The 22080-nt window shown below is 41.1% G+C and overlaps 1 long non-coding RNA gene across 3 annotated transcripts in view; it reads left to right on the forward strand.

Annotated features, from left to right (window-relative positions):
• LOC113903580 overlaps window positions 1–21732 on the forward strand; it is a 46207-nt gene extending 24475 nt beyond the window's left edge. For 2 of the 3 annotated variants that reach the window (XR_003514187.1, XR_003514189.1), the window contains 4 exons: window positions 1932–2142; window positions 2237–2765; window positions 3024–3111; window positions 20930–21732. This is a non-coding gene — a long non-coding RNA (uncharacterized LOC113903580). The remainder of the gene's footprint in view (window positions 1–1931; window positions 2143–2236; window positions 2766–3023; window positions 3112–20929) is intronic. The other variant, XR_003514188.1, reaches the window with a different exon arrangement.
• Window positions 21733–22080: the final 348 nt, after the last annotated feature.

The following is a 22080-nucleotide window of genomic DNA, read 5'->3' on the forward strand; positions in this document are numbered from 1 at the left end:
TCTCTTCCTGCCTTCAATCTTTCCCAGCATCAGGGTCTTTTCCAATGAGTCAGTTCTTTGCATTAGGTGGCCAAATTATTGGAGTTTCAGCTTTATCATCAGTCCTTCCAATGAATATTCAGGACTGATTTCCTTTAGGATTGACAGATTGGATCTCTTTGCAGTACAAGGGACTCTCAATAGTCTTCTCCAACACCACAGTTCAAAAGCATCAATTCTTTGCTGCTCAGCTTTCTTTATAGTCCAACTCTTACATCCATACATGACTATTGGAAAAACCATAGCTTTGACTAGATGGACCTTTGTTGGCAAAGTAATGTCTCTGCTTTTTAATATGCTGGGTAGGTTGGTTCTTCCAAGGAGCAAGTGTCTTTTAATTTCATGACTGCAGTCACCATCTGCAGTGATTTTGGAGCCCCCCAAAATAAAGTCTCTCATAGTTTCCATTGTTTCCCCATCTATTTGCCATGAAGTGATGGAACTGGATGCCATGATCTTAGTTTTCTGAATGTTGACTTTTAAACCACTTTTTCACTCTCCTCTTTCACTTTCATCAAGAGGCTTTTGAGTTCCTCTTCACTTTCTGCCATAAGGGTGGTGTCATCTGCATATCTGAGGTGATTGATATTTCTCCCGGCAATCTTGATTCCTGCTTGTGCTTCATCCAGCATGACATTTTGCATGATGTACTCTGCATAGAAGTTAAATAAGCAGGGTGACAGTATACAGCCTTGATGTACTCCTTTCCCAATTTGGAACCAGTCTGTTGTTCCATGTCCAGTTCTAACTGTTGCTTTTTGATCTGCATACAGTTTTCTCAGGAGGCAGGTCAGGTGGTCCAGTATTCCCATCTCTTGAAGAATTATCCACAGTTTGTTGTGATCCACACAGTCAAAGGCTTTGGCGTAGTCAATAAAGCAGAAGAAGATGTTTTTCTGGAATGCTCTAGTTTTTTTGATGATCCAACAGATGTTGGCAATTTGTAATGCTAACACATTACAGTGAGCATATAATGAAGTTCAAGGTCCACTGGAAGTTGAATCTTCTGCCATCTTGGACTTAGTTGGTTCTAACCAGCTTTTGTCATAATGTCGATGGCTAGGTCATTCTCTTAAAGATTGTGCCCAGCCCCCTTCTCTCCTGTTTCTGTTAGCCTGGGAAGTCTAGTGCCTGTAGTCTCTTGCCCTCTCTGAAGTTTTGTCCACTCCAGAGGTCCCTGCCAGGAAGTGGTTCTTCCCTAGGGCTCTGGGACCCATGTCTTCCCAACACTGACAGTAAATCCTCCACCACTATGCATGGCAGGAGAGACCTTCACAGTTCTGGTAGCTCCCTGTTTCCCAGTACTTCTGGTGTCTTTTCACAGGTGTGCTCTACACCAGCCATGCCCAGGAACTGCCTGCAGCTCTCTGTGTCTGCCATGATCTCACATGCTTTGCAGCTTAGCTTTTGCTGTCCTTTCTGTGTAGACTCTCCGCCCACGTCCTCCTCCCAAATTAAATTAGCTGTTGTTCATTCTTAAGCTTAAGCTCACTCGTTGCCTCATTGAAGAAGTTTTATTCTATCTGCCTCCAGACACGCTGTGCTACCTGCATGGACACAGCATGGCACCCAGCCTATTGCATTGCAGTAGCCTGAGTACAGGTCTCTTTTGCACTGCTTGTCTCAAAGCAATTTGCTTTTCACCTGTGTCATGAGCTCCTGCCTGAAACACAGCCGTGCCCAGTGTAGATTGATGTCAACTTCTTCTTAACTGCAGCCCTGTCTCTTAGCCTTCCTCTTCCCTCTGTCCTCTCCCAACTGCCCTTGCCCTCTGCACTTGACTCCTTGGCAGCACTGTCCACATTTGAGCCATTTGCGTTATTAATGTGACTACTGGGTGACCACAGACTTGAATGAATTACATGTTCCCTCTCCCTGCCTTCTAATTACAGAACCAGGAAGGGATCTCAGTGGTCAATCAGTCCAACCTCCCATTTTTAGCACAGGAGCTACTCTACGGATGGTTCTTCAGTCTTTGCTAAAATAACTCCTCAGGCTTTTATAGTACACGGATATAATGGCAGCATCATGAAAAACACCAGCAAGTAGGGTGTATATTACCAAGGAGACATCCTGGCATGCAGAAGCTGATTCACTCCATGGGTGAGAACAGAGCAGTCCTGAACCAATAGGGGCAGAGAAAAAAAAGGGGGGGCATTCTATTTTTTTTTTTAAGCAAAGCTTATTTTTCTTTCAGATTATGGACCAGGTGAGAAGGATGCTTGACTACCTTAATCTTGTGGGCTATGGCCTGTGGGCTGGTTTTGGCTGGGGTTCTACAGGTGGAACGGCTACAGCCTTCTGCTCAGTCTGCGAGGAGCCTTTGTTATCTCCGCAGCGAGTTTTGGACTCTGACAGTTTTTGAAGAAGAAAAAAAGAGGCAAGGACAGTGGCTCTTTGTGTCTCTCAAAGGCAGCACTGTTTCTGTGGGCTGGCACAGCCCACGGACAACGTGCTGCCCTTCATGCGGGATTGTTTTACTGCCCCGACGCATGGACTGCCCGGTGCCAGCCTTCATGTAGGAGAGAAAGGCTGGATGCCCCCTGCGATGCCAGGACAACTCACAGAGCAGCAAATGGAGATCACTTTCTGATGGTGACTGTCAACAATCCCTCCTCATCCTCTCTTCGCGTCCCTGGGGAGCAAGTTTCAGGGCGTGCTTCCTGTTACCTGACTCACTTCAGGCTCCTGTCGCCTAGAGGTCAATGGTGGTCTTGACCTTAGAAGTGAGTTTCTAAAGAGCTCTCTCACGTTTCCTCTGTTTAGATTCATTGTCAAAAGTTGAAAGTCAGTGACCAGCTCTATCTTTGGAAATGCTTACCATTTTATTTTAAATTGAAGTATCGTTGATTTACAATATCAGTTCAGGTGTACAACATAGTGACTCAATACTTTTATAGATGATACTCTATTAAAAGTTGTTTTAGGGAGTACTTAATCTCTTGGTGCAATCGGAACCCTTCATCCGTTGATATATTTAACAGGCATTTTTGAAGACCAGCTCTGTGCCACCCACTGCACCCGGTGCTGAGATACCAAGAGAAAACATTCCAGTCTTCACAGAGCTTCTAGGTAAGTGACAGTTCACTAGGATAAGTAACAAAGGGGGACTGTGTACCCCGGAGCACAGAGGAGGGTTCATGGAACACGGCCAGCGGGAGTCACAGGGGCCTCCTGAAGTAGGCGGGTAACCGCGTCGTCATAGTGGAAACACACAAGTCAGCCAGGGGCTGGCGATGATGAGGGGCGTACAGCATTGGGAAGACAGAGAGAGCACACAGCGCATTTAGGGAACTGAACTTAATTTAAAATGGTTGGGGTGGGCGGTGGCAGGAGACATTGATGAAAAAAGAGATTTTGAAAACAAGCCTTGGGTGCCCTTTGGATTTTAGATCTTATTCTAGAGGTAACTGGGAGCTTTTGAAAGATTTTTGTGGATGATCCTGGTCAGGGACACGGTACAGACCTTGAGTCTGGACAATAAATGATCCCACGCAGAAGGCGACTCATTGCGAGGGGGCTATGCCTGCCCAAGGAACACTGCTGCCACAAGAGACATAAATGCAAGTTTCAGAAAGCTGGGATGTGTCCTTTGTGCCCACTAGACTGTGTGGTTTTTGAGTTCCTTTTATTCCTGGACTTCTAAAACTTGGCTTAATAAAAAGTAATACGTGCTCAACAAGTTTGTTCAATGAATGAATGAATGAATGATTCTGCCTTCTGGGAGACAAGGGACCAAGTGTCATCTTTCTTTCATGTGATTCATATCAGATTTTCTGATACTTGAAGACCACTATTCCTTTTAGTCAGTTCAGTTGCTCAGTCGTGTCCAACTCTCGGCGACCCCATGAAATGGAGCACACCAGGATTCCCTGTCCATCACCAGCTCCCAGAAATTGCTCAAACTCATGTCCATCGAGTCGGTGATCCAACCATCTCATCCTCTGTCGTCCCCTTCTCCTCCTGCCTTCAGTCTTTCTCAGCATCAGGGTCTTTTCCAATGAGTCAGTTCTTTGCATCAGGTGGCCAAAGTATTAAAGCTTTAGTTTCAGCATCAGTCCTTCCAATGAATATTCAGGACTGATTTCCTTTAGAATTGACTGGTTGGATTTCCTTGCAGTCCAAGGGACTCTCAAGAGTCTTCTCCAGCACCACAGTTCAAAAGCATCAATTCTTCAGCGCTCAGCTTTCTTTATGGTCCAACCCTCACATCCATCCATGACCACTGGAAATTCCTTTAAGTCTTGCATTTTCAGGTTCCACACCCTGCACTCCTCCAACTGTCCTTCATGTGATGTGGTTCTTCCCCTACCTCATGTGTCCTTGTTCTCATTTGTCATTGTCCCTCTGGTTAAAATGTGCTTCTGAGAAGTAAATCCAAACACCCAGGTAAACTCTGGCCTCAGGAAAGGTTCTCAGGGACTCTTCGTCTGATTGCTTTTCACCTGGTTATTTTGGCAATCACTTAACCCTGATGACTCGGATCCTGCTTGTACTAAATTAAAATCCTGAAATCTTTCCCATATGTTCTATTTTCAAATCATAACTCCTTCTACAAAGATGAAACAAATTTTAAAATATGGCCCCTATTTGGGATATATGACTTACATCGCTTAATGTAGTGTAGGGTTATACCTTTAACTTTTTGAAAACACAGCCTGTTTTCTTGGATCCACTGTTGCAGCCTACTAAAGCTATGTTAGCTACATCTTCCAGTCTGATATCATCTATCTCCAAACATGATCGGTGACAATCGGTGTTCAATGTCCTAAATCAAACCACCAGGAGAAATGTTTCACAGGCTGGATCCCTGGGGCATACCAACTAGAAACTTCCCTCAAGTCAGGATTTTCAGACTGAGGTCGTGATCCTTTAGTGAAACAATGTAGTGGGTTGAAGTCAGCATTTTTAAAAAAGTATAGAAAAGAACCTGTCAGAGTTATTGTGTGTTGTTGTTCAGTCTCTTAGTCGTGTCCGATTCTATGTGACCCCATGGACTACCCCAGGGTAGACAGGGTAGACAGGCTACCCTGTCCTTCACTATCTCCCAGAGTTTACTCAGACTCATGTATATTCAGTTGGTGATGCCATCCAACCATCTCATCCTCTGTCGCCCCCTTCTCCTTCTGCCCTCAGTCTTTCCCAGCATCAGGGTCTTTTCTAATGAGTCAGTTATTCTCATCAGTTGGCCAAAGTACTGGAGCTTCAGCTTCAGCACCAGTCCAGTGAATATTCAGGATTGATTTCCTTTAGGATTTAATGGTTTCCTTTAGGTTTATTATTCAGGGTTGATTTCCTTTAGGATTTAATGGTTGGAACTCCTTGCAGTCCAAGGGACTTTCAAGAGTCTTCTCCAGCATCACAATTCAAAAGCACCTATTCTTTGGTACTCAGCCTTCTTTATGGTCCAGCTCTCAAACCCATACATGACTATTGGAAAAACCATAGTTTTAACTATACGGACCTTTATCGGCAAAGTAGTGTCTCAGCTTTTTAATATGCTATCTAGGTTTGTCATAGCTTTTCTTCCAAGGAGCAAGCATCTTTAATTTTGTGTAATTTTAATTTCCATGTATGGAGTAAAGACAAGTTAGATTTTGTGAAACTGTGTCTCAGTCATACATATATACACGTATATTATATTAAGGTCTATATAGCACAGTCACAGATGCAAATAATACTGTCCCATGAATCACATAATTAAATTGGAGGATAAATACTGTGCTATCTCTTAGTTCAGTTCAGTTCAGTCGCTCAGTTGTATCCAACTCTTTGCAACCCCATGAATTGCAGCACGCCAGGCCTCCCTGCGGAGAAGGCAATGGCACCCCACTCCAGTACTCTTGCCTGGAAAATCCCATGGACGGAGGAGCCTGGTAGGCTGCAGTCCATGAGGTCGCTAAAGGTCGGACATGACTGAGCGACTTCACTTTCACTTTTCACTTTCATGCATTGGAGAAGGCAATGGCAACCCACTCCAGTATTCTTGCCTGGAGGATCCCAGGAAAGGAGGAGCCTAGTGGGCTGCCGTCTATGGCAGAGTCGGACACAACTGAAGCAACTTAGCAGAAGCAGGCCTCCCTGTCCATCACCAACTCCCAGAGATCACCCAAACTCACGTTCATCAAGTCGGTGATGCCATCCAGCCGTCTCATCCTCTGTTGTCCTCTTCTCCTCCTGGCCGCAATCCCTCCCAGCATCAGAGTCTTTTCCAATGAGTCAACTCTTCACATGAGGTGGCCAAAGTATTGGAGTTTCAGCTTTAGCATCATTCCTTCCAAAGAAATCCCAGGGCTGATCTCCTTCAGAATGGACTGGTTGGATCTCCTTGCAGTCCAAGGGACTCTCAAGAGTCTTCTCCAACACCACAGTTCAAAAGCATCAATTCTTCGGTGCTCAGCTTTCTCCACAGTCCAACTCTTACATCCATACATGATTACTGGAAAAACCATAGCCTTGACTAGATGGACCTTTGTTGGCAAAGTAATGTCACTGCTTTTGAATATGCTATCTAGGTTGGTCATAACTTTCCTTCCAAGGAGTAAGCGTGTTTTAATTTCATGGCTGCAAAAACATAGTAAATAGATTAACATAGAAATGAGCTGAAAGTCCCATTGTCACTCTTGTAATTCTTGACTTTTTAAAAAAATTTTAATTTTTATTAGAGTTGCTTTGCAATGTTGTTTCTACTGTGTAGCAATGTGAATCAGTTATACATATACATATATTCCCTCTTTTTTAGATTTCTTTCCTATTTAGGTCACTGCAGAGAACTGAGCAGAGAACTGTACAACAGGTTCTCATTAGTTGTCTATTTTATATGTAGTGTATATATGTCAATCCCAATCTTTCAGTTCATTCCTCTCTCCCTCCCCACCTTGAGATCCAAAAGTTTGTTCTCAGCATCTGTGTCTCTATTGCTGCTTTGCAAATAGGTTCATCTGTACCATTTTTCTAAATTCCACATATAAGTGATAATATATGATATTTGTTTTCCTCTTTCTGACTTACTCCACTCTGTATGACAGTCTCCTAGACAGCATAATAAAAAGCAGAGACATTATTTTGCTGACAAAGATCCATCTAGTCAAAGCTATGGGTTTTCCAGTGGTCACGTATGGATGTGAGAGTTGGACTATAGGGAAAGCTAAGCGCCGAAGAAGTGATGCTTTTGAAATGTGAGGTTGAAGAAGACTCTTGAGAGTCCCTTGGACTGCAAGGAGATCCAACCAGTCAATCCTAAAGGAAATGAGTCCTGCATATTCATTGGAAGGACTGATGCTGAAGCTGAAATTCCAATACTTTGGCCACCTGATGCAAAGAACTGACTCATTGGAAAAGACCCTGTTGCTGGGAAAGATTGAAGGTGGGAAGAGAGGGGGACTTCAGAGGATGAGATGGTTGGATAGCATCACTGACTCGATAGACATGAGTTTGAGCAAGCTCCAGGAGTTGGTGATGGACAGGAAGCCTGGTGTGCTGCAGTCCATGGGGTCGCAAAGAGTTGGACACGACTGAACAACTGAACTGAACTGATGATAGTCTCTATGTCTATCCATAATTCTTGGCTTTTTGAAATGAAAACTTGCATTGTTTGACAAAGAGACAACTACTTTCCTTTGAAAAGTGTTCTTGAAGCAGCAATCTAGCATTTTCCAGGGTTTCTGCAATATTTCAGGCCCACTGTGAGAATACTGGCCCTCCAATCCCAGTCCGAGAGGCTCAGATCCAGTTTGTTTTGTATGCCATGGTGCTGCCTGAGATTTTATCTGGGCTCCCAGTGAGGGTGAAGGTTTCCTCTGGGTTAAAAAATTTAAAAAGTGAAACAAAGACCATGCTTCCTAATAAATTCATTAGAAAATGTCTTTGACTTGCTAACTGAGCATACGGAGAATATATGGTACTAGCAGACCAGTCTAGTTTTGCCTGAAATGTTGGGACCATTTGTCACAACTACTTGTATCCTTCTGTTCTACCTACATGATACATTTTCTAGATTCTAATGTTAATATATTGATTAGCAGTAAACGTGCAAGTTATTCTTTTGAAGACAGCAAATACCTTCCTATTGTTGGTATTCTCCTTACATGTTGGACTGTTGTTATTCTGGTTGTTGGACTCACCTTGCATGTAATAGTCCTTGTCTACAACCAGTTTTTCTTCCATCAAATATGATGTGATACAAACTTAGAGAATGAATTTGTGGTTGCCAGGGGATACGGTTCGGGGGAGGGGGCAGTTAGGGAGTTTGGGATGGACATGTACACACTGCTGTATTTATAATGGATAACCACAGTATCCTACTTATAACACAGAGAACTCTGCTCAATGTTATGTGGCAGCCTGGATGGGAGGGGAATTTGGGGGAGACTGGATACACGTATATGTATGGCTGAGCATCTTCATTGTTGACCTGACAACATTGTTAATCAGCTATACCCCAATACAAAGTAAAAAAGTAAAAAAAAAAAAAAACTGCACAAAAAAGTGATGTGATAGCCATTAAAACTGTTCACAAATATTATGATCTCCTTGCTCCAGGCAAGCATATGATAGAATTGCACTTCACTATATTGAAATTAGTCATGACCATGTGACTGGCTTTGGCCAATGAAATGAAAGGGACATGTGTCACTTGTAGGCGGAGGCATTTCATTGCCGGGGTAGGTATTGTCGAACTTTAACCCCCTTCCCACATTGATTAGGCAAGTCTGGTGACATGGATGAGCACATCTGCCTTGCAAACCCACGTCAGACATGGAGCAGAGTGAAAAATAAGCCGTTATTGTCTTGGACACCTGAGATTTAGGATTTATTTGTAACTGGAACAAAAACTAGCCCATTCTAATGTGTGTAAAAATACACTTACTTTCCTGTAAACTGTATCTATTTTTTGTTTTCACTTGTGTCTTCGTTTCTATAGTGATAAATCTTGATTATTCTTCTTAGAACTCCTCACTGTTTATTGAACTGTAATAATTTGCTCTTCTGATTTTCCAGTGTTTTTTCTTTCCTGTGAAAGAGTCATATTGCAAGAATCTTTCTTGAATGAGTATCAATAATGGGGCAGTTGGAAGTTGTACTTTTTTCATTATATTTGGCAAAGAAAAAATATACTTCTTTTTAAAGGAGCTCCACCCTTCAGCTGCAACGCATTACTGTCTACCTAAATGCTCTTAACTAGCCAGAAAGCAAATGTTTCCCATTACAAATGACATTTATCAGTTAGTCTCAGGAATAGGACTTCTTCAAAATTGATCTCGCTTGGAAGTAACCATTATGACTCACTACTGGATCTCTCATTGCTTTCAAAGTGAAAAAATGCAATGGAGGATGTGATTAACATTGACCTATTGCATCCTTCATATGTGTATATCAACCATCACATTTATTTTTCAAATAGGACGTTTTTTTGGCTATCACTATTCAGATATCCTCCTGAATATACCTGGTAGCCTGTGCATTAGTCCTTTACATTTTAAAGTTTTTCATATAACCTTCATTATTATATTTCTAGAATCTGTTATTTCATTTTGTGCTGTTGCCCATGAATTGAATTATGGGCAACATATGCTGTTGCCCATATAGTGTTTAAAAAAAATGTTTGAGCCAGTATCATTCACACTTTAAGCTTGATCGAGGGGACCTCCCTGAAAGTCCAGTGGTCAAGACTTTGTGCTTCCACTGCCAGAGGCATGGGTTCGATCCCTGGTGGGAGAGCAAAGATCCCGCATGCTTCATGGCACGGCCAAGAAATAAATATTTTAAATACGTTTGAAATATCGAATGTCCCCAACTTCCCATTGGATTATATTCTAGAAACTTACAGTCTCCTTTTTGGAGCTCGGATGACACTTCCCAGAGATTATTCTGAAATTCATCATTAGTTTCCACTCTAGTCACTCAAAGTCAATTTAACCCCTAATTGACAAAGGTACACATTTATTTGGAGAAAAAGTTTGTTCCTCTAAACTTTCTGTTTTAAAAATATTTATTTATGTATCTGGCTGCACCGTGTCTTAATTGCGGCATGCTGAATCTTTAGTTGCAGAATACGAACTCTTAGTTGTGGCGTGTGGGATCTAACTTCCTGACCAGGGATCGAACCCAGACTTCCTACTTTGGAAGCACAGTGTCTTAGTCCCTGGACCACCAGGGAAGCCCCTCCCCTAAATTTTCTTATGAGAAGGGAAGAAACGTGGCAGCCCTAGGGACACGTTTTTCCTTTTTTTACAGCCATGGATAAGAAAGTCTTTGCAAATCAGATATTTCCTTCAAAACACTTGTACTTAATTTCATACAGTAGCTTAAAAGATACAGATCTTAAAGCTCAGATCAGATCATTTGCTCAGTCGTGTCCAACTCTTTGCGACCCCATGAATCACAGCACGCCAGGCCTCCCTGTCCATCACCAACTCCCGGAGTTCACTCAGACTCACGTCCATCGAGTCAGTGATGCCATCCAGCCATCTCATCCTCTGTCGTCCCCTTCTCCTCCTGCCCCCAATCCCTCCTAGCATTAGAGTCTTTTCCAATGAGTCAACTCTTCGCATGAGGTGGCCAAAGTATTGGAGTTTCAGCTTTAGCATCATTCCTTCCAAAGAAATCCCAGGGCTGATCTCCTTCAGAATGGACTGGTTGGATCTCCTTGCAGTCCAAGGGACTCTCAAGAGTCTTCTCCAACACCACAGTTCAAAAGCATCAATTCTTCGGCGATCAGCCTTCTTCACAGTCCAACTCTCACATCCATACATGACCACAGGAAAAACCATAGCCTTGACTAGACGAACCTTTGTTGGCAAAGTAATGTCTCTGCTTTTGAATATGCTATCTAGGTTGGTCATAACCTTCCTTCCAAGGAGTAAGCGTCTTTTAATTTCATGGCTGCAGTCACCATCTGTAGTGATTTTGGAGCCCAAAAAATAAAGTCTGACACTGTTTCCACTGTTGCCCCATCTATTTCCCATGAAGTGGTGGTACCGGATGCCATGATCTTCGTTTTCTGAATGTTGATCTTAAAGCTATAGAAGCAATATAATGCAAAATTAACTCATGTGGAATGCTCACCTTCTCATTCACATCTTCCTGCCATAAAATATTGATCACAATCTGATAGGAATAGGAATCTAATAATAATTTTTAATGGGGTAATTTAGCTGCAAAATCAGAGAGAAGAATTGGAATGACTTTGAACCTTCTAAGCTTGGAGGTGTGGGGCTTATTTAGTAATAAATTGTGGGTGGGCTGTGTTCTGTCATCTTGACCCATAGATGAGCTATTATTAAATATTGCTGAATATTAAATCAGCAGGGATTTTGGTTTTAGACTTTGTTTGCTCCATTTTGAAAGCAAAAAAAGGGTAACCCTTCAACAACAGAGGGAACAGGAAAATCTGTGATCCGGTAAGGGATTTATGTTCTAATTCTGCCTTTGACCATAATAATACAGTACTAAAAACTCCAAAAAAGTTTTTTTTTTAAGATATAGAGAAAGAGATCCAAACAGTGTTGAATTTTGAAATATTTCCCTTGATAGCTCAGTTGGCAAAGAATCCACCTGCAATGCAGGAGACCCTGGTTTGATTCCTGGATCAGGAAGATCCCCAAGGGATAGGCTACCCACTCCAGTATCCTTGGGATTCAGCTGGTAAAGAATCCACTTTCAGTGTGGGAGACCTGGGTTCTATCCCTGGGTTGGGAAGATCCCCAGGAGAAGGGAAAGGCTACCCAATCCAGTATTCTGACCTAGAGAATTCCACGGACTGTGTAGTCAGTCCATGGGGTCGCAAAGAGTTGGACATGACTGAGCAACTTTCACTTTCACTTCACTTTCAAACAACTATGCTTCAAACATTCAATAACCTTGACAGCCAAAGTCTTTAATCACTTCTTAAAGAGTGAATCTAGAGACAGCCTTGAGATTAAAAGGTCTTGAGAAGCTTATCTTATTGTAAAAGATGGAGTTTTCCATAAATCACCAGTATTAACTTGTTTGCTAAGGTGAATAGAGAATTCTAGGAAGTTTGAAAAATCTAGAAAATTGTGAAATCAAATAAAGTATACTGTAGGCTTTCCTGGTGGCTCAGCAGTAAAGAATCCACCTGCCAATGCAGGAGATGGCAGGTTCGATCTCTGGGTCTGGAAGATCTCCTGGAGGGGGAAATGACAACTCAGTCTAGTATTCTTGCCTGAGAAATCCTATGGACAGAGGAGCCTGGCGGGCTACAGTCCATGGGGTTGCAAAAGAGTCAAACATGATTTAGTGACTAAACAACAATAAGGAAATACATATGGCCCTGAATTTCAAGCCAGGACGTCTTGGTTTTAATTTCTCTCCTATACTAACTTTCTGGTCACTTTGATGACTGATACTTAATTTAACCCTCTGCAACTATTAATATATCTCCTTGGATGACTTGTTCTCTAAGCCTTTTCCAACTTCAGTATCTCAGTAACCTGTCACTAGTCTACTCAGATAGAGGTGTTTCTAGATACTAAGGGCGTGGGAGTGGCATTTGGTCATCAGTGTCCCTCTTGAGCAATGGTGGTGGTAGCAGATACAGCTGCCATTCACTGACATTTACTCTGGGCAAGATTCTATGCTGAATCCTTTACAGGTATTATCTCACTTAATCCTCAAAATATTGTTAGAGAGTTTGTGTATTTTGTCCAAGTCTCCCCAGCTATAAAATGTCCAATATGGAAAGAAGTAATACACGTTGATCTTTTTATCATCTGCTCATAAATTAGCTGCTGTAGCAGCAGCTTTAAAGGGACATATAAATCTAATATATCCAATTTTACTGGAAATCAGATGTCTGTGTGTACTGGCAACAGATTTTAGTTTAGGTAACATTTGGATCTATTTGTGGGTGTTATTTATGTGCACTGAGTACACTTACAAAATCATACAATGTTAGAACTATCAGAGGTCTTAAAGACATCTAGTGATGTGGTGTCCAAAATAGTAGCCACTGTGGTGGTTTAGTCGCTAAGTTGTGTCCGACTCTTGCAACCCTGTGGACTGTAGCCTGCCAGGCTCCTGACTATGGGATTCTCCAGGCAAGAATACTGGAGTGGGTTGCCATTTCCTAATCTTGGGGATAGCTGTATTGAAATTTTAATTTTAACTAATTAGATTGAAAACTTAGTTCCTCAGTCACCACCTGCAACTCAGTAGACACATGTAGCGACCATATTGATCAGCACGTTTATGAAATATGTTCATTGTCACAGAAATCTCTATTGGAAATTTCCAGTGACTACATTGTAATTCAACCCCTTTGTAGCTATCAGGATGCTTTTGGTTGCAAGTAGAAGAAACCTCGGCCCAAAATGACTTAACCAAAGAGTGAGAGTGGGGAGTTTATTGGTTCATGTAACTGGATAATCCACGACTTGACTCAGGGTTCTTAAGGCCAGGTAGGCACCTACTCCTGTTATCTGTTTCTTTCTTATGTCTACCCTCCCCTCCACCCAGTGACTCAGTTTGTCTTAAGGCCAGATCCATTCACTGTAACAATAGCTCTAGTTATTCCAGACCTTTCCATCAGAGGAAGAATCTGGTGAGAGGAGAGGGAGTAGTGAGAAGAGTGAGGGAAATAACTTCTCTAAAGATTTACACTCTGTATAGACATGTCTCACTGGTCCAGAATTGATGATCTTTGTCCCTAAGTAATCCTTATGGCCAGAAAGATAGAATGTTCTGGGTTTAAGCCAATCAGGCCCATGCCTGGATTAATTCCACTGTAATTGCTATAATTTCATGACTAATTTATAACAGATTCACAAAGAGACTACCCGCCCCCCCCCCCCTAAAAAAAAAAATCTCAGAGTACTTTAAGCAGAAGAAAAGAATAAATTTTGGTGAGTTGCTTCCCAAATATCCACAGTACCTTCATTTTTACTGCGTCTCCAAAATTATGTATGCGTTGGTTCAGTGGCTAAGATTCCATGTTCGCAATGTAGGGGGCCTTGGTTTGACCCCTGGTTAGAGAACTAGATCCTGCAACTTAAAAGGATCCTGTATGCCCCAGCTGATACCTGGCACAGTCAAACAAATATATTTTTAAAAAAACGTTTCTCTTGCGTTCCTTATAATACAAGTCCACACAGTTGAGGTTTCTGCATCTAAATATTTTCTAAAGCTCTTTGACACCCTAGAGGGTGTTACTTAGGGTGAAGGGTACTAGGTTCACTTACAATGGAAGGAAAAGTTACCCATAATCAATTACATTTCTTTCAATTCTTTGCTCTTAGTTTTTAGTCAGTAGAAAATCTGGACCTTATATTTTTAGATTTCTGAAGTTTATATAAATGTAGAAAAGAGGAATGCCCCAGCCTGCTTCTTCCCCAAATATAAATATACAAGAGAAGAATCCACACAAATCTGTTTACAATTTAGGACAACAAGAAGAAAATAGAAAAAGTCATGGTGATGAGTCCAGAATGTCCAAGCCAGTTTTCAAGCAGCTGGCCTTTGAGTTACTAAGTGTGTTTATTTTTTCCATTCTCTCCTAAAACCATAGTTGTTACAAAATCCCAGAAACAGAACTGCCCTGAATCTACAGCACTGCTTTATTCCATCAAACCCCCGTCACCAAACCATGATTAAATGGGTGTGAAGAATAAAATAGCCCAAGATTCCTAAAATGTCACATATTTGCAGTTTGACCAAAATGGAACCCAGCCTCTAGGCTTGTCTCATTACTTTTTGAAAGAGGGAAAAGTGAATATCCACGGAGATGCTCTTAAAATTATCTTTATTTTCTTCTGACAAATCATACCAATTCATAACGAAATTGTAGTGCTAGTCAGAGAGGTCAGCATACCCACCAGATGGAGCCTCTCAAAGAAGGATAAAAATACCCAAAACTCTGGTGTGAGCTTTACACGCTGGGGCACTAGTTAGACAGCTTACACCTATCTTTCAGAATATGCCCACACCTTCATTAGCTCATGATAAAGAACTCTGTCTCACTTAGACTGGCTGCCTTCCATGATATCAAGCCTTTGGGACAATACCTGCAACTCTTTTCTAAAGCGTGAACTAAATGAACCAGCCCCTTTGGCCTCTTAATGACTATTGATCGTGATGGGGTCAGTTCTTCCTGTCTGTAAGTGCCCATTATAGAAATCAGCAGATCCAAACTTATAGTCACAGATTCCAACAACAGATTCTGCAGGTTGGACAGTTATTTTCTTATTTGTTTATCTGCTTATCTGTTTCAGAAATTTTGGAAGATGACAACAGCACATGTTATCATCTCATATTAGCTTCTTTTTGAAAAAAAAATTTTATTCATTTGGCTGTGCTGGGTCTTTAGTTGCAACACATGGGCTCTTTGATCTTCACTGTGGTACGTGGGATCTTTACTTGCAGTATGCAGACTCTTAGTTCCAACATATGGGATCTAGTTCCCTACCCAGGAATTGAACCCAGGCCCCCTGCATTGGGAGTGCTGAGTCTCAGCCACTGTACCACCAGGAAGTCCCCAAGTTAACATCTTAAGACAGAAACCAAGCCTATCACCTTAACTATCTCCTATGAGTTTCTTTCTTAAGGTTAAAAAAATGAAAGGTAACTTAGTAAACCAGAATTCTTTGAGACTTAGCTCCACCCCACGCCACACACCTGTGTCTTTCCAGACGGATGTTTAATAACATTGAGACAATAAGTTCAGTGCTGCTCTGGGCCTTATGGTACTATAATAAAGTGGGTTTTTATGTTCTTATATGACTTTTCAGATAATAACTATAAGTCACTAATTAGATGAAGTAAGTAAATACCTACCTGAGTCCTTCATCAGGTTTAAACCTAAGGAAACTTACAGAATTGATGAGAAAAATTTGACCTTTCCCTTTAGTTGGTATTCTCTGCTCCAACAGAAAAAGAAATCCCCTAATATTTATATACCTGTGTTATTTCAAGAGACAACACCCTGTGATGGTAAATAAGGATTCTGAGCCTTCACTCCTTCTAACTTATTGACAAAAGCGAATATCAATCTTTAAAAAATTTTTTTAATTTATTTTTGGCTGCTCTGGGGCTTCATTGCTGTGCAAGGGCTTTCTCTAGCTGCAGTGCACAGGCTCCTCATTGGAGTGGCTTCTTTGTTGAGGGGCACAGGCTCTAGAGCACAGGCTCAGTAGTGGTGGTTGTTGGGTTTAGTTGCCCCCAAGGCATGTGGGATCTTCCCGGACCAGGGACTGAACCCATGTCTCCTACATTGACAGGCAGATTTTTAACCACTGAACCACCAGCAAAATCCTAAAATCAGTCTTTATATTAGCAGGATCCAAATGTTTTTACAGGTTTCCTAGGGAAATAGGCAATAATGAGATGAATTAAAATGACTATAGGTCTGAGAACAAATACATTTTTCTGAAGAATCTTAGAAAGGATAGGTTGCAGTGTGGTGTTAGAGGAGGTGTCAGGGATGACATTGGGGTAAAATCCAGTTGTGAGGCCTCCTGTCTGTGTGCCTTGAGAAAACCACTTGAACCCTCTGAGATTCTGCTGCTTCATCTACACAGTGGGGGTAATAATGCCCCCATTCTTTGCCTTAATGGATTATTCATTAGAATACATGTATTGTTATCTTGAAGTTTATTCATGATTTAATGATCAAAGCCAATGGCCCTTTCTGTCTTTACATTACTCAAGTTCCCCACATATTCAGTTAGGTGGCCTCAAACTCACTGCTTTCATAATGTAACACTATGTTACATTAGTTTCATAACATTATAGTTACATTAGTTTCTCAAGTTTAGAAAACTTTATATATCCATATCTTTTGTTGACTTTCTCCTGCCTGTGAAAGTTAATACTCCAGAGATTATCTCTTTGGGCTTCTCCTCTTCCTCCTTCTCCTCTCTCTCTCTGTAATTTCATTGTTCCCTAGGGCTAAGTTTCCCCTTTAGAAGATGATTCTTATGTCTATGTCCCTAATCCACAGCTCTCTTCTGGGATCCACAGTGTTTCCAATTGCATGATCAATAGATCCACTTAAACAGCTCATAGATAATTAACACTCAAGATTGACAGCTACCCCCTCAATCCAGCTCTTCCTATTAGATTTCCATTTCTATAAATGGTGCCTAATTCCCCACTCTCAAAATATCAGGTATATAAATGACTCCCCTATTCCTTCTCCTCCTTGCTTTTCATGTTTTGTTGGTTTGTCCTCTACAAAATGCTTTGTGTGTATTTCCTTCCAAATTCTGTGATGTCACTGTGGTTCAGGCTTACCTTGCCTCCTGTTTAAACTATTCCAGTAGCTTCTCCTCATCCTTGCCTCTTTCTAATTCGTTCACTACATGCTGCCAGAAAAATCTCCCTAAATCATTCTCCTAAAGCACATACTTTTAAAGACTCTGACTGGATATGAAGTCAAATTCAGACTTCTTATCCTGGTTGCATTTATTCATTCAGTGAATATTCATTGTTAAATGCTGGAAATACAACAGTGAGAAACACAAGCATGATTCCTGTTCTTGCTGAATTTTCAGCCTAGTAGGAAAGACAAACATTGCATGAAAAGGCAAACAAAAAGTTGATTAGAATTGTTAGCACTTGATGCAAGAGAAATTAAGCTTATTTCAAATGACTTCACCTGGTTGGGAGGATCCATGAAGGCTCTCACACAAAAGTTTTATGTTTATATATCATATATGTAGGGCTTTCCCGGTGGCTCAGCATAAAGAATCCTCCTGCAATGCAGGAGACACAGGAAATATGGGTTCAATCCTGGATCAGGAAGATCCCCTTGAGGAGGGCATGGCAACCCACTCCAGTATTCTTGCCTGGGGAATCCCATGGACAGAGGAGTCTGGGAGTCTACAGTCTGTAGGGTCAAAAAGAGTCAGACACGACTGAAGTGATTTAGCATGCAGGCAAGGAAATACCTAGTGTTTCTTCCCTTAGTGATTGCTACTATCCAGAATTGCTCTGGTTATTCTTGTCATGTGAAATAAGAAAATGAAATCAATACAAATATCAGGAAGAAGAAGAAACAGAAGCTCTTAGAGCTAAGGAGAGAAGCAACTGAGCATACACACACGCATCATATATGTTGTTGTTGTGTGTTCAGTCCCTCACTCGTGTCTGACTCTGCGACCTTGTGGACTATAACCCACCAAGCTCCTCTGTCAGTGGGATTTTTCAGGCGAGAATACTGGAGTGGGCTACCATTTCCTCCTCCAAGGGATCTTCCAGACCCAGGGATCAAACCTTTGTCTCCTGCATTTCCTGCGTTGGCAGGCAAGTTCTTTACCACTAGCGCCACCTGGGAAGCCCCTCATATATGTAGAGACTTGTTTTTTCAAATCGTCTACTCATAATCCAGCTTTCATTCAAATTGCACAACTTGGAATCCTTGCTTATGCCTTCTTCTGTGCTTTGTTCACGCTGAAGCTTTTATCTACAGTATATTCTGTGTGTCTTTCAAGTCCCACTCCTCCATGTAGCTTTGTTAGTAATTTGTCCATTCATCTGTGATTTTTTGTTCCCTTAATCCAATGATCCAATGATCTTGTTAAAACTGTACTTTTTTGGAAATCAAGACAGAAAAAAATCAGTTGCATGTCCAGGTATTAGAAACAAGCAAATGGAAGACGAATGTGTAAGAATCCATTTGAAATAGCATCAAAAATGATAAAACTTCTGCTTCCAGCCCAGTTTTACGCTACCAGCTGAAACAACCAAACAACAACCAGAAAATTGATAAATAAATCAGTAAAGCAGCCCAGACAAAACAGAGGAAGCAATGACTGAAGACACTGAGCAACAGGCAAAGGACAGGGATTGCTCAGAAGCAAAAAGTAAACGAGGGGTGTGCCATGGCTGCTGACCAAGGTGTATGAGCTTGAGAGGTTGAGAGCTTTTTGACTTCAGCACACACAGAGAGAAAACCAGGCAAAACCCAGTTGACTTCCTGAACTGAGAAGATGGCACTGAGGGTCCAGAGACCCCATGGGAACTAGAATATTCAGGACAGAGGAATAGAGAAGAAAATTTTGCAGAAAAAGAGAAATCCACATGCCTGCAGAAGGTCCCTAGCACATATGCAGCCAAGAATTGATCAGTGGGTGTCTGTGAGGGAACTACTTGAAAGTGAACTTGGGTTAGTTGTAAATGTTAATTAAGAACAGTCAAAAACTGGAAATAACCCAAAGATCCGTCAACAGTTGAAAGGACAGATTGTGGCATATTCATAGAATGCAGTATATTCGTACTCAACCATCCCGACCAATCTCTAAAGCAGGATGTGGAGTGAAAGAAGACAGTCACAAAAATGTAAGAACCGTGTCTTTGTAAACAGGAAGTTAAAGAACAGGCAAAATGGATCCATGGTGATGGGAGTCAGAACAGTAATTGCCCCTGGGTGTTGAGGCTTAACTGGAAGAGATGAGAGAACTTTCTGGACTGATGGAAATGTTCATTGTCTTGATTGGGGTGGTGGTTTCATGGGCTTATACGTTTGTCAAAATTTATCAAAATGTGTGGTTCAGATTTCTGCACTTCACATGCATCTTGCTTTAAAAATTAGACAAATATTAACCTTGTCAGGTAATTAGCAGATGGATGATGAGTGATTGCTTATAAAGCTTGTGTTTCTGAATATTTAATTTTTTTAAGGAGGCTTTAAATTTCTACTCTGTCAAGTCACCAAATATATGACATCTATTCAGACTGAAAATGCATCTGTTTTTACAAATTGTATAAAAATTTCAAGCCTTTACTTCATCAAAGAGTTAAAATGTTTAAGAAGTAAAAAAAAAAAAAACAAAACCAGAAAAGTGCTGAACCATGTCTGTAAAACGTGTTACTGGAACGGAGATGAGATAGAATGGACTTCAATAAATGAAACTCCACTATAACAAAGATAGAGAATAATGAAGAAAGGGAAGAACAATTAAAAATTACAAGAATAATTAAGTGCCATAGGACAAATGCAGTAGAAGTCGTGACTGTGAGTAACCAACAAACCAGGATCCATGTAGAGGAACCTAAGTCAGTAAACATGCATTAGAGCTGGGAGCCCTGCCGTGACCTTGGTCCTGCTCTCATACCACACATACCTCTCATTCCACGGGACACAAATATGCCTTTCATATTAGAAAGAAGACTCTTTCCTATATGCTCGGCCTTTCCAAGGGCCGTCAATAAGCCCAGGGACAGATGTTTGGACCGAAGCTTACTTGGGTTTCCTAAAACCTTTATTTCTTCCCAGACAACTCAGTCTTATTCTCTGAAAGTTTATTCACTGAACTCATTAAGTGCTTTATTTGAGAATGAGATTTTAACATGTGTTTTCAAGAAAATACATAGTTTGAGAAATTATGTTCATATAATTAATAATTGTAAAGATCTAGAATGGGGGTGGCATGCTGGTGACAGCCACTTTTTTTGTTTAAACAGAATCTTGGGGTTATGAGACCAAGGACACATAAGTTTATTTTTTATTATTTTTGGCCGAGCAGCATGTGGGATCTTAGTTCCCCGACCAGAGATCGAACCCGTGCCCCCTGCATTGGAAGCACAGAGTCTTAACCACTGGACCTGCCAGGAAGGTCCTGGCAGCCACTTTCTTGTGATTTGCTCACTCCATTGTCTCTGTTCAGCTGTAAACAACAGGAGGGCAGGAACTATTTTACTCCTCTCTGTGTCTTCCTCAGAGCCTTGAACATGACTGGAGGTTAAGCAGTGCTTTCTCAATTAAAATTAAGCAAATTGGCTTTCACATTTCCTCTCCATTTCCAGGCACTCCAGAGTTCCTCGGGCACAAGTTCTTCTAGTCTGCATCTTCATTGCTCTCTTTAGTGTGTTTTGATACTGAATACTTTTTATTCATTCGTGCATCTCATTGATTTCTTCCCTCTTTCCCAAGGAGCTCAGCAGCTAAATAGAGAAACTGTCTCCGTGCGTGGGATGAGTCCTGTTTTCTCTATGATTTCCTCCAAAAGAAAGAGCAATAAATAAAGCAAGGCAAACATGAGCTGTGTCAACAGAGCAAAACACCTGCGGGACAACTCAAAGCTGACAAAGACTCATGCAACTTTTTAATGGCTTGTCCTCAATCCAGCAGTAAGATTTTCCTGACAGTAACTCTCTCCCTGCCAAAGAGAGCAGGACCCTTGAATCTGATGGAGAAATTGACTATAAGACTGTACTGTGGTTTCTGGGGACGCTGGAAAAAATTTGTGATTGCAATCTTGGTCACAGAAAGCTGTTGTACATAGATTAGCATATGAGACAGAAAATGATTCTTGTGATAGCAGCCAAAACATCTAAAATATATACAGGATATACAGTCTGCAAAGCAGTTTTACACAGATTATAGCCCCTCCTCCCCCAACACATACACACACACACTCTAAACCAAGGGGGTGGATGTAATTTTGTTTGTTGTACAGATAAGAAATGGACTCTGAGCAATGGAAGTATTAGTCACAAAATCACGTTCCTCCTTCATATTTCTGACTCCTATACATTAACCATCTGATTCCATTTATGAAATGTGTAGTCTTATTGACCTGTAGTAAAGCCATTCCTTAGCTTTGATACAATATCATATAATTTGTCAAGGTGGTGGTCCAGTGATTACGACTTGGCCTTCCAAAGCAGAGGGTTGGGGAGCTATGACCCCCTCTGCCTTGAAAACATGAAATAAATGTTTTTCAAAACATGAAATAGAAGCAGTATTGTAACAAACTCAGTGAAGATTTTAAAAATGGTTCACATTTTAAAAAGTCTCAAAAAAATAAAATTCATTCAGGTGACTTCTGAGTTAAAAAAATATAAAATTTCTCCCAATGGCCCATTAAAATAACTATGAAACTACAGAATTAGAAAAGTTATCCTAAAGGAAAATTAATATAGTTATACAACTTATTAGAATCTGGGGTGAATCTTGACCAACAGAAAAGTAGATTTGACAAACATTATTGGAAAATATAATAAACACTTGTCCTGTGCCAAGCATGGTGCAAGGTACTGGGAATGTATTTTTCAGTAAATACAATTGCAGTCACCCTTACA

Source organism: Bos indicus x Bos taurus, chromosome 13, assembly GCF_003369695.1.
Source record: "Bos indicus x Bos taurus breed Angus x Brahman F1 hybrid chromosome 13, Bos_hybrid_MaternalHap_v2.0, whole genome shotgun sequence".
Lineage (NCBI taxonomy): Eukaryota > Metazoa > Chordata > Mammalia > Artiodactyla > Bovidae > Bos > Bos indicus x Bos taurus.